Here is a 13,593-nt window from a genome sequence, read left to right on the forward strand (position 1 = left end):
ATAGTTAATTAGGGTAAAAAGGTTCAAGGGCTACAGGAACGTGGGTAAGACTATTATTTTTTCCATATTGTTTCCTTCATGTTTAAAGGGGGGTATTAAGGGAGAAGGCCCACCCAATTTCCCACCCTCCCCAGGTCCCGGATGTAGAGTATGCTCTGAGGTTCTTGCTTAAGAGGTTTTGATACTTCAGCAGTTATGAATCGCTGCAGGTCTTGCCACTCCAAGCACTGTGAGGTCTTTGAAGAATCCATTGATTGACGTAATCCATCATAGAGTCTCTGTTTGCCCCATATTTCGCTGCCAAGATATAGCTGAGATGGTTGGGTGACCTGTTTGTAGGCTTTTTCTTATGCAAATAGACTTATCAAAAAGTCTACTTTAAAATAAATATGAGATTAAAATAGTAACTGACAATTACAACAATTATTAAAATATAAAAATACTTTCATAGAAGTTATTTGCATGTGGTTTTTCTCTCTCCTTCAAATATCTCAGAGAAATAAATGACTTTATAAGAAAATTACACATGCCAAAGGGAATAATGATGATGTCGACGTGAGGGTTTATAGTAAGATGGACCAGACTGACTGGAAAAATAAGTTTGTTATCAAGTATGTATTCCTCGGTGACTCTGGGCTGCTTAATTGTTTTGTAGCTTGACCAGACAAAAGCTAGATATATACAACACACAAATTGGTCAAAGTTCAGTTGCTTTTCAGTTGATCAGATGGATGACTGATGATTATTCTGGGCACTGATTTGCCTATTTTATCATTTCCAAGTTTGGCAGAAAGCATGAAATTAAGCAGTTCAGAATAACCCCATGGATTTAAGCAAACTTATTTTTCCAGTCAATCTGGTCAATCTAACTATAAACGCTCATGTCAACATTACCATTATTACCTTTGGAATTGTTCCCAATTCCTTGCACAGAAAATAACTGACTATTGTTTCATTACACAGAGTGACAATTGTGATTCATAAGCTATCTCTCTTCTGGCAAAGCTGATATCTTTCCTCTGCTTTCACAATTTATATGAGCAAGACAAAAGCACTTTCCCAAATGCTTTAAAAAAAAGCTTTCAGGAAAAAAATAAGGCTCGAAGGAATGGTGAATTCAGAGAATCATTTTGTGGTATTAGGAAGAAATTTGAACCACTTTAGACTTCTATAAAAGAAGTTTTTCACGGAATTATGCCTTGAAAACAAACTTCTGGTTTCTCTCAGAAGTAAATTTTCTATTGAGCATTCATATGAATTGTAAATCATCACAAGATATTTGATAAACAACTATTTATTATTGTTCACTATTTAAACACACCTAAAATCATTTCATTTTTAAATAGTAAGTAACTTCTTTGTTTTATATTCATACTTTCTTTACATCAAAACATGTAAGAATTCTAGTAGGTTTCTTTTTAAAGGTAGATTTTGATATTAAATACATTTTCTCATTTTAATCTTACATTTTCAAGAGATATTCCTAACTCCAGTTATCTGAAACCTTGAAATGTTTCCATGATTAACTAGGCTTGTAAAAGTTGCTGCCTCTGTGTCCTCGCCTTGAATGCACCAGAATCCTATACGGGCACCAGTTCTAATCCTGGCAACCCTACTTCCCATCCAGCTCCATGTTTGTAAGCTGGGAAAGCAGTCGGGATAGCCCAAAGCCTTGGGACCCTGCACCCACTTGGGAGACCAGGAAGAGTTCCTGGCTCCTGGCTTCAGATTGGCTCAGCTCCAGCCATTGCAGCTGCTTGGGGAGTGAACCATCAGAAGGAAGATCTTCCTCTCTGTCTCTCCTCCTCTCTGTATATCTGACTTTGCAATAAAAATAAAATAAATCTTAAAAAAAAGTTGCTGCCTTTATTCTTCCTACTCTGTAAGCAGATCTGAGACTGAGAAAAACAGAACCAGGTTTCAATTATTTCTGAAAAGTGTGGCACAAAAATAATTCCTGTTATAAGCTGGTTACAAAACAAGGACATGTGTAGTGAGGGATTTTTTTTTAACAGAAAAAAAAATGGTATCTCTGAGAATCCCATTACACAGCTTATATGTTTTGTCCCAAAATGGTAAGGTGAGGGCAAAATCTCAACATCAGTTTCAAAGGACTGCCTCTGTGAGGGGACAGCGGTCACAGAGCACTGGGTCTCCACCTTTCTCAGCTGGTGAAAAAATGCAAGGTGTTTTTTGTTGTTGTTGTTTGTTTGTTTTGTTTGTGCAATGGGTGTGAAAGAGGGCAGGAGCTTGGTTGATGTTGGATCTCTAACAGAGAAATCAGATTCTTCTTTTCACATCAGCAGAAAAGTTAATTTTAAAAACACTTGGGAAGTTACTCTTCCACTCTCAGGAAGACTAAGAGAAGGAAGTTGTCAGTACAACCCCCTTCTAGGCCATAACAGAATTCTTGAAGGTGGGAGAGCCTGCAGAAGTGAACGAAGGCTGCTGCTTCCACCAAGGCATGGAAATCTGATGTGACCGTAACCAAAACTCAAATTTCTGGGAGAGAATCTCTCAGGACTATGAATAGTACAGAGCCCAGCTGGGGTAAAATATGGAAGAATCATCCCATCTGACCCACTGTGGTGGCCTTCACAAAGCCTCAGTGAGAGTAAAGTTCATGGTGGGCACAGCTCCCATCAAATCAAGCCTCAGGAACACACCTATTCTTGTCTGCTGGGACTTAGGGGGTAACAAAATGATCTCACTGTCCCTAGATGGTGACAGGTATGCCCAGAACACAGAGAGCAGAGAAGTAGTTGAGCCATGGCTGTGGGAGTAGTAGAAGGAGTAACAGCTAGAGGGCAGTTTCCCATAATCAATAAAAGAATCTCTGAGTAGCACAGTTTGGAAAAATTTAGGAGACTTTCTCTGCATGATGATATGTAGTTTTGACAAGTTAGGATAAACTGTAGAGAAGCCCTACACCCATAAAGACCATCCCAAACACCACATTCTCCTGGAGAAGAATTATGCAGCACATATTTAATCTGAGCATGGTCAAGATTCCCCAAAAGAGAAACAGCACAAAGTAATCAGATGGGTCCAATATTGCCCGATTCTGTATGTAGCCAGAAGTAGCTCTTGAAGCAGGTAGAAAAGGAGGGCATGGGTGACCGGTGGCCATAAAGCAAGTAGGTGAATATTGCTTTGCTAAGCAATTTTTTGCCTTTTATTTGCCAATTATTTGCTGCCTTCAGCCTGTCAGGTAGCACATCATGCAAGATGACCGTCTAACCATTCCCAGACCTTGTTCACAAACTCTTCTATCCTCTCCACTGTGTGGTGGGCCCACAGGGGCAGTTTTATCACTTGCGCATTCTCCTCTTCTTCGGCTTTTTTTCGGCGGGCTGATGATCACACATTTGCTCTTACCTTCTAACCGGGGTCCCAATTAGGTCAGTTCTACAAGACTGCTAATATGTCTCTGATGAGTACCACATTTTCCTGTGTCATCACTGACCCATTGTGGGAAGGCATCTGACTGTTAGCACTGTACCCTGAAGCTTCAGTTTGTATAAAGTTCAGGGTATCTTTGTGACAAAGTAAATCTTAAATCCTAAGACAGTCTGAAATGGTTTTTTCACACACTTCGTGTTCAAAACGAATTCTATCCTTTTTCTAAAAGATTCATTTTAATCATTTGAAGCATAGAGTTACAGCCAAAATGGTCATCAGTATGCCAGACTGAAGCCAGGAGCTGGGAGCTTGGAATCAGGGAACCACACACTTGGACTGTACCTTACTGCTTTACCAGCTGCATTTGTGGGGAGATGGATTAAAAGTGAAGCAGGGTCTGGTGAGGTGGCACAACAGGCTAATCCTCTACCTGCTAGTGTTGCCATCACCTAGGGATGCTGGTTCACACCCCAGCTTCTTCACTACCCAAACAGCTCCGTGCTTAAGGTCCAGGAAAAGCAATAAAGAACGGCCCAAGTTCTTGGGTTCCTGAACCCACATGGATGTCCTGGAAGAATCCCTCAGTTCCGGGCTTCAGATTGGCCCAGCGCTATTGATTGCTGCCATCTGGCAAGTGAACCAGTAGATAGAAGATTTGTCTCTGTCTATCTTCTTCTCTCCAAGAATCTAATGTGCATTTCCAATAAAAATAAATAAATATTTAAAAAAATAAAGTAAAGCAATGGGAACTAAAATTATAACCCATATGGATACCAGTACAGCAGGCAATGCTTTAACAAATCGACAATGGCAGCCCACCAATACTACACTTTTTCTACACGGTATATTCATACATTAAGTCAGTTTACATGTGACATGTTTATGTGTGATTGTTATTCACTTTAGACATCAAGAACAGTGGGAGAAAGTCACTGACTTAGCCATTGAGGAACTACTTTCCCATACTTTCATGTTATCAGTTTACAGAGAAAGGCAAAAAGTGGAGTGCTAATCATTCAGATAGGGGATCATGAATCACTTTTTCTATAATGACACTAAGAGGTACAATTATTGCTACTTAAAGTATAGCAGGTGCTTCCTGGATCACAGCATTTTAAGAGAATCTTGTTAGCTGGGAAGTCGCAGGACACCCTCACAGCACCTGTACCACTCTGGTCAGTATTTAGTCTCTATAGTTATCATTCAATCCACAACATCCAATCAGGATAAACAGGAAACTGATCTGAAAAGATCTTGGAACTTCTCAGCTCAGCCACTGCACTGGGTAGAAGGGGGAAGGTGAAATGATGTTATAATGAAGAAGGTGCCATGAGTCATAAAAAAACAGGTTTTAGCTTCATTCACTCGCTTCAAGTTTTTGTTTGCTGTGAAAGGCAAACAATTGCTTAGCAAAGGGATATTTACATTATTTTTAAATGTCTGTTTACACTTGAACCAGAAAAACTAGATGAGTAGATGGGGATCAGAGATTTTTTTTTTTTTTTACTTTGACTCTTCTGCAGTATTTATTACTTTCTTTTATCTAATATATTTTCAAACCAAGAATTTGCTGAGACTCACTCAACTGAGAATTTAGTGGATCTCAGATACTTAAAACTCTTAGGGAGAAGTAAAAATGCAATGTTAGAGAGGAATGAAGAGGAAGTTATTAACTCAAATAATTGTATTAGTTTCAATATACTTAAGTAGACAGTCTTACCTAAAATGACTTAAAAACAAGAGAAACATTAACCCCAGAGCACACAGATAAGAGAGGAACAGAAAACGTTGACTTTCATTAACTGTGGCACAAGAACTTCTCTCGCTTCCTCCAGACTATTTCCTCTGTATATTTTTGTCATCTTGAGCGTAGATGAAGATAGCCACATCAGTTTGAGAAAACAAGGAACATAGTGACACTATCTCTAACTAAATTTTCTTAGGAGAGAGACAGACAATTTTTGCAGAAATCTCATACACAGTGTCACTCATGAGGCATGGTAGAGTCTTACAGACCATATGCCAAGGACGAGATTAACATGAGTAGCCAAATGGCAACAATTGTGGTAATAGTAAGCTTGAAGAGGCAATGATCTTGTCCAGGAAAACCATAGTCAAAAAGCGACAATTTCCTTATGTTGGGGAATCTGAGTGCAAAGGGTCCAGGTGCAGAAAATAAGTTAAGAAAAGAATCCATAGAAGGTTCAGTGGTAGGAAAGATTCAGTGACAGTTCAAAAGTACTGACACTGCAGTCAAGGAGTGAGCAGGCTCAGAAGCTAAGCTGATGCAGTGCCCAGGAGCTGAGGTAGTTTATTTCACAAGATTCTCAAGTTTGGGAAGGAATTTTTATCATTTTTAGGGTGGGATTTGTTTCGTGCAGTCGCAATTGAAATAACATTTGAGATACCAGTTTACATCTCTCAACGGTGTGCTTTTCTAAAATTATAATGAATTAAAGAGAGATCCATAATCAAGAGAAAATGGAAAATGGCTACTCAAATAGATACCAATTTTTCCCCTGATCAACTGAAAAGAAGTAATTTGACTCAGGTTTTTAGCTGTTAATATTAGAGGTCCATTATTTAACAAAGAGATAATAGTGGAATTGTTAATGTGTGCCACACAAGTCAACATTACACGATAATATTTCTCTTTTATTCCTTGTTATTCTCTTTTATTCCTGATCCAGCTCCCTGTCATGTCTCATATTTCCCCTTCACAGATTTGCGGCCCTATTGTCTTAGATGTTTCTGAAAGAATGTTTCGTCTTCTCTATGTACATTTGACTGGGAAGGAGTGTCATCCTGGCTAAACTGGACTAAGAAACATAATGATAGTGATTGTAACTCTAAAAGCCTAAATAAGTTACGAAATAGCTTAAGGATGGGAATAAAATTCTAGGTTGATTTAATTCACAGTGTTCACTATAAGATTATAAGATTGTCCATTTGGGGGGAAATATGTTGAAATTACTAGAATCTGGAAAACTTTAACAATAGAAGGGATGAATATCAAATGAGGGAAGGAAGGAAGGCCAGTGTTCATAATAGTGCAATGAGTAAGCAACTAGACGCAATCCATTTCATTAGTATAGTCATTCTGCCTATGCATAAAATCTTGATGCTCTTAGTTTTTACTACACCTTATTTACTGACTTTTGTGTATCAGGTTTGTTTAGAAACAGCATGCACACCTAGTCCTAATACCGGTATTCTTAAAGCCACAACAAGAGTTTTCACAGAGAATAATCATAAGTCCAGTGTAATTATTCATCCAGGTTGTGTAAACAGAATAGGACAGCACAATGTTCCAGTATGCAAATACCCATGATGGACACACTGTCGGAACATTTTAAGTGCACAGTGTTCCTTTATAATCCTCACCACTCACCAACCCACCCTCCCAGCCAAAAAACCCACAAATATCTGTGTGGACACAGAGAATTCCAGACAAGCTACACAAGCTAAGTTCAGAGTCTTCCAATACTTGCCGGAGACCAGCTCCAGCTGACTGAGAGCTTGCAAAGGATGCATGGATTGGCGAGATGATAGGAAGAGATAAGACATGGACCACTATGACTTGATGCTCATAATGGACAACTCAGAAAAGTTGCCTTCTTTATTTATACATAAATCATCACAAGTTTTTTCACAACATCCAATTGTTTCATTTTTCATTACATCATGGTTATGAAAATGCAAGAAGCAATCCTAAAAAATATTTTTCTATTTCAAAGAAAACATTCTTAACAAACCATTACTCATTGAAACCTGCAATCACCTGGCGGAAGCCAGGAACTCCACGGTTGGCAGCGCATGCAGTTACATAGTGACAAGTAGTTTACTTATACTCAAAATCAACTTTTACTAAACACAAACTAATATTGATTAAAATATTAAGAATACAGAATTAAAAGATCATAAGTAAAAGGATTTTATAAAAGCATATAACATAGATTCTTTGCTAAATTTTATAATCAAATCATGCATTAATTACGGTCACCGTCACCTAGTGCTGATTCAATTGTTTTTTATTCTTTTGTTAAAGGGCAGTGAAAGGGATCAAGGCAATTCAGCTAATCTACAGAGGGCCTCTTACAAGAAACTTCCTTTCATCTATGTAAACTGTTTTCTTTCCCTAAATATAAGTGCCAATATAAGATAAAGATTTTTATAAATTGTTTTCTTTCCCTAAATATAAGTGCCAATATAAGATTGAGATTTTAAGCCAATTTGACGGGGTTCACATTTATTTCCTTATAAAAGATGCCCCATATAATTTTGCTTTCTGTGGTAAGAAACTAAAATGCGTCATGTCATGTGTTGTAACAGTTCGAGGCACATGGTAAACAAACTCTTTGTACCTCCATGATTGCCATCTGTTGCAAGATATTATCAAGCCATTTCTTAAGGAAAACATTACTTATACTAGGGCAAACTTTAGGACAAAAGTGGGCAAATAACAGGATGTTTGGAAACATAGTGGGCTCAATTGTATTATTGTATACTTTTAACTGTGTGTCATAGCCTTACGTTACTACAGGTGTTTTTATCATAACATGATAGATCAATTTGAGGTGTCACACCAGTTACAGGAATCACTTCACATTAGCAGAAAAGCAACAACACCCTCAGAAGAATTCTATGAAACATCAGAGAGGTGATTGAGTTCCATACAATGGGTGAGGCAGCAATGAGGTGACCAGAGACATTCTGCCGGGCCTTGCCATGCAGCCAGAAACTCCTCGCAGCCTTGCTAACTGAGGAGTGGTGCTCATCACACACCCATGCCATCCGACCCAACTGCACGGCTCCCCACAAATACTATTCAGTCTTTCAGCAAATCTTAGAGATTGGGTAAAACTATGTATTGGAAAGCATATCTCTGAGTGGAAGGCTGTGTGCATGATTTTTGAATTTCTTAGCATGATGGATAGGAGCTTGAGGGAGCCTGGAAAGTTTTCAGAAAGTTCCTGTGCTGAAAATGATGGCTATCATTCTCTCTATTGAGTTCAGAAACACTAGGCAAAAGGGAAAAATCTCTGTTGTTTCCCTGTCTCAGCTTAAATAACCTAAGAGAATCAGCTGTTCATGCTGATGCAATAGTTTACTTACTGAAAATCTGAACAATTGCTTAGTATCACTGTTGTTAGTTCACTGGAGACAAAACATAATTTGAGGCTATGAAACAAACCCTACTCTTCCCCAAAAGCTACCAAGGAAAAACACAGGTCAGGTGACAGGCTAATTTGAGTAGCCATTTTTACCACTGACTGTTTTGCTTAGCAAGAGTGTCTGTAGTATCTACTTCACAGAGCAAAATTAGTTACATGAATAACTGAAAGGTCATCCTAGTCAAAAACTGAAATGTTTTTGATATGACACAGCCATCAATCATTTAAATTTCCTGAATAGGCCCGTGATTGAGACATTCTTATCGATGTTTTATTTGCAATCCCCATGTGGAGTTTAGACATTTAGAATAAATATATTTACCTTCTATATTTATACTCATGTTGTCTTTTCTTAATATATGTGTTAGATGTTGCACCAGCTCATAGCTCTGAACTATTTTAGCAGGTCATCATTGGAAACTTTTAGCTGCAAAGGGTAGAATTTCATTCTTTTTAATGGCTGAACAGACTATCAACAAAATGAAGACACAACCAATGGAATGGGAGAAAATCTTTACACACTATACAACTGATAGGTTAACAAAGAGTTTGCAGGGTTTGCAAAGAGCCTCAGAAACCCAGGGACAACAAAGCAAAGAACCCTGTGAAGAGATGGAAAAAGGAAACAGCTATTTTAAAAAAAAAAACACACATTGAAATGGCTAATCGCCTGGTAGATATATGAAAAATGCTCAGGCTCCCTAGCTTTCAGAGAATTACAAATGAAAACCACATTGAAGTTCCACTTAGCTCCAGTGAGATTAGACCACATCCAGAACTCTACTAACAACACTTGCTGGTGTGGACATGGGGAGAAAGATACCCTCCTTCTCTATTGGTGGTAGTGTAGACTAGGACAATCACAAAGGAAGTCAGTATGGAGGGTGCTAAGAGATCTTAACATTGATCAGGCATATGAGCTAGCTATCCCATCTCTGGGAATTTATCCAATGTAAATGAAATGTGCATATGAGAATGGGATCTGCAATCCTATACTCAGAGCAGCACAGTCTACAATAGCAAAGGCATAGAAGCAACCCAGACAACCATCAGACTTTGAGTGGATAAAGAAGCTGTGGTATGTGTGCTCCATGGAATATAACTATTACCTTATTATTTTCCATGATACAGTTTTATAGGTATAAGAATTCCCTTGTTTCCTTTTCTTTTCTTGCTCCCACTTCTCCCTCACTCTACCCTCCCATATTAGTACAGTAGTAATATAACACTTTAGCAACTGTTACAAGTTTACAACCTGCTACTTAAGTAAATCAAAACATTGTGGATATAGACAATGATAGAAAATGTATCATATTGTTCAGATTTATTTAACTGTTTCAATGGTATTCCACCTTTTATTCAGGAGTAGAGGCTGCAACATATCTTCACTTCCCCGTACAATAGTCTACATTATACAGTTTAGGTATGAGAATGTGTGCATATAATTGTTTACCTATATATCAGTTTTGTATCTTGAGTGAACGTTGACTTACTTTGGAGAAAATATATAATATGTGTCCTTCTGAGACTGGTTTAGTTCACTGAGAATAATAGTCTCCAGTTGGGACCGTTTTAGAAAGCAGTATATTTTTACTTTCTCAATAGTGAAAGGAATGTTTAATCATAAGCTGTAAATAGAAAGGACTATAAAATAAATTTGTATACATATTCTGATTTCAGACCCAAGCACTCATACATGCAAGTTCCCTGTCAATTGTAAAGTCTTCCACGCTGAAGTCCAACACACAAAAGGCTATAACACCAAAGTGACATACAGCTTGATTGAAATTACAAATTCTGACAGTTTAGGAAGTAGAGTAAGAAATGTGATTCTAAGCTCACATTCAGGAACAGGTTTTGCACTAATATTTTTCACAATCATGACAGGAAGGTCTGAGCTATTATTTCCCATTTATTCATTGAACACACATTACTGAGCACACTCAATCTTACAAGTTCCTTCTTAAAAGAACGTTCAATCAAAGAATTGATAAAATGTAATCCTAGTAGCAAGAACTGCAAAGTTGATTACTCTTTTCTTATATTCACACAAGTTAGGGGGAAACTCTTTGGCTTGGGGCTTCAACTTCCAAGTAATGCAGACCCTTGATGTCTTCAGTAATTGGGTTCTGTCCCATACAGTTCCCAGCTTCAGCCTCAGTCGGTCCCAGAAATTATTGACACATAGTGAATAAATTGAAAGGTGAGAGCTGCCTTCGTTTATCTTTCTTAAGTAAATAGTAACTATGTTGTTTAGAAGAATTGATGCTCACTTTGCTTTTCACCAGATTCTTTACTTTTTATAAGTTAGTTAATCTGTAGGATCTGGATGCAGTGAAGGTAACATTTAGGGAATAACTTAACATGGTGAGTTGCTATTTTGATCAATTTATAAGATTATATATAGATTCTACATATCAAGATCTGTCATGGAAAAGGTGTTGCAATTGACTCAGAGGAAGTCACTTCATTTAACACCTCAGAATGCAAACAGCACACAGACACATGAACATATTCAAGCTATTTAAGAAAATAAATACTATAGAGCTAAGCCAACTACTTTGATGGTTGGAAAAACATATGGAGCAGAGCACCTGACTTTTTTTTAATAATTCCTGAGTTTGAGCTTAAAGTTCAAATAGAAATTTAAGTGGGGAAGGTGAGTGGGACCACTAAGGTCCTTAATGATCTTCACCACATGGGAGCACTAATTTAACACAAAATATCGAAATATTGAAATCAACATAAGGTTGGTGTCACAGAATTATCAAATTTCCAACCTAGTTGAGGAGACTAAAGTCTAGACTTTGAGTCCAGTGCTTCCTGGTTCTATCATTTCAAGATGCAACTTGTAGTATCCTGGTGAGAGATGCAGGGGCGTAATGGGACATGGTATAAGACCTCATGAAAGAAAGATTGCACCAGTACAATCCTCATGCTCACCGTGGAGTGACACTGCTTAAATCTTTACCAGAATGTCACTGTTTCACTTTTTACTGAAGCTTTTAAGCCAGAGCCACCACCACTAGCTGCAGAAGTTAGCATAGGGTGATCTGAGCTGGGGCTCAGTTGCATTTCTTAACAATGATATTCAAGACTGCCTCTTCCAAAAGTTGTGGACTATTCTGATCAACCCTAGAATGAAAATATACAGAGACACAATGGATGTAAATGAATAATTTAGAGTGTGTTAACCATTTAACACAAATACCTGAGGCGATTGATAAAAATATGTACAATATGACATGGGATGTGATTATTGTGTACAGTCTTTGCTTAAATCCCAACATTTTGATTTACTCCCTTGATTTACTCCCCAAGCTGCCACAACCGAAGCCAGGAGCCAGGAGCCTCTTCCAGGTCTCCCAAGTGGGCACAGGGTCCCAGGGCTTCAGGCCATTCTCATCTGCTTTCTGAGGCCACAAGAAGGGGGCTGGATGGGAAACAGGGACTCCTGGATTAGAACCGGAGCCTGTATAGGATCCTGGCATATTCAAGATGAGGACTTTGGCTGGTAGGCTACCGCACTGGGCCATGAACTCGTTATTATTATTGTTGTTGTTGTTGTTGTTGTTGTTGTTATTGTTGTTGTTGTTGTTGTTATTGAAGCATCACAGTACAAACAGTCCTAATCTTTCTTGGAAAATAAGCTGAAAACATGATAAGCAGATGTGATGACACTTTAATGGGCTTGTGGTCAATTTGGCTACAGCAAAAACATGAGGACTAGAGGACATGGAGGTTTTCAGAAGCACTCACCAACAGATACTGTTGCATACTAATCCTCAATCCATAAGGAAATTTGCTTTTCTATAAGTAGTCCTTTCACTCTCTCTTTGTAATCATATTTTTAAGATTAATTTTATTTTTATTAGAAAGGCAGATTTACAGGGAGAAGGGGAGACAGACAGAAAGATCTATCTGCTGGTTCACTCCAAATTACCCCAATGACTGGAGCTGCACTGATCCATAGTTAGGAGTCAGGAGCTTCTTCCAGGTCTTCCATGTGAGTTCAATGTTCCTTGGCTTTCAGCCATTCTCTCCTGCTTTAATGGGTAGCAAGCAGTGGCTGGAAGGGAGGTGGAGCAGCCAGGACACTGACTGGTGCCCATGTAGGATCACAGTGCTATCAAGGAGAGGATTTTTGCCATTGAGCTATTTCACCAGGCCCTCCTTATAATGTCTTAAGTTAGATATATCACCCCAAATTCTCACAATCCCTTTGGGTTACTCATAATGGGTGAAGGCATTGTATACAAGTTAATGCACTATTCTTTCCTTTTTTTTTTTTTTTTTACTACTTTTTTGTTAGTTTCACATTACAGGGTTACAGGCAACAAACTTAATGTGGATAGAACACAGTTTTTGCATCTACTGCATGGCATCTTTTTCCTCTTATATCCCCAGATAGTACTCGACCAAATAGTAAAAGCCTCTCCTCTCAGTGTTCAAGAAGCTCTTAGTTGCATAACAGTGGTAGGAACATAATCAGTGTTGTTTACATGCTTGCTTCTTGATGATTGGCCCTGAAATACCTGACCACTGGTGACTTGTCTTCCCCTTCACCTTAAATTGATCTTTGGAAGCTCACTATCTCCTGTTGAAACAATATACCAGAGTGTCCACAGAGGGTGTGCCATGTGTCACAACCTTCATAGTTGGTGCTATTCAGGGTCGGTTGCTACAAGAAATCCTGCATGGAGAAATGGGAAAGAAAAGCATGAAGCTGCTTCTTGGGGGTTGCAGTTTGTGATGAATGTACCATGGATTAGTGATCTCAGCCGAGTTTTGCACTCAGCTATGGAAGGACATTCTTCTTCCTTAATGTCTACATGCTTACCTTCAGACAAGAAGGAAGGAATTCAGTTACAGACATCTGACTGACAGAAGTTTCCAGCAAGGAAGTGAGTGAAGAGAGTGGAAGCTCTGTGGAACAAGAGGACAGACCTTGAAAATGCTGGTTGTAGTCAGCAGCCAGTGTAAACTGTTTCTCACCACCATGTAAAGGGACACTGCA

The 13,593-nt window shown here is 38.5% G+C and overlaps 1 protein-coding gene and 1 pseudogene; both read right to left on the reverse strand.

The window, feature by feature from the left end:
- The window catches only part of LOC121148045 (prostaglandin-E(2) 9-reductase-like), a 296,739-nt gene that overhangs the window by 168,044 nt on the left and 115,102 nt on the right, over window positions 1-13,593 (reverse strand).
- LOC121148180 lies at window positions 2,336-3,470 on the reverse strand (annotated as a pseudogene).

Source organism: Ochotona curzoniae, unplaced genomic scaffold, assembly GCF_017591425.1.
Source record: "Ochotona curzoniae isolate NIBS_2020 unplaced genomic scaffold, NIBS_Ocur_1.0 scaffold_4683, whole genome shotgun sequence".
Classification (NCBI taxonomy): Eukaryota; Metazoa; Chordata; class Mammalia; order Lagomorpha; family Ochotonidae; genus Ochotona; species Ochotona curzoniae.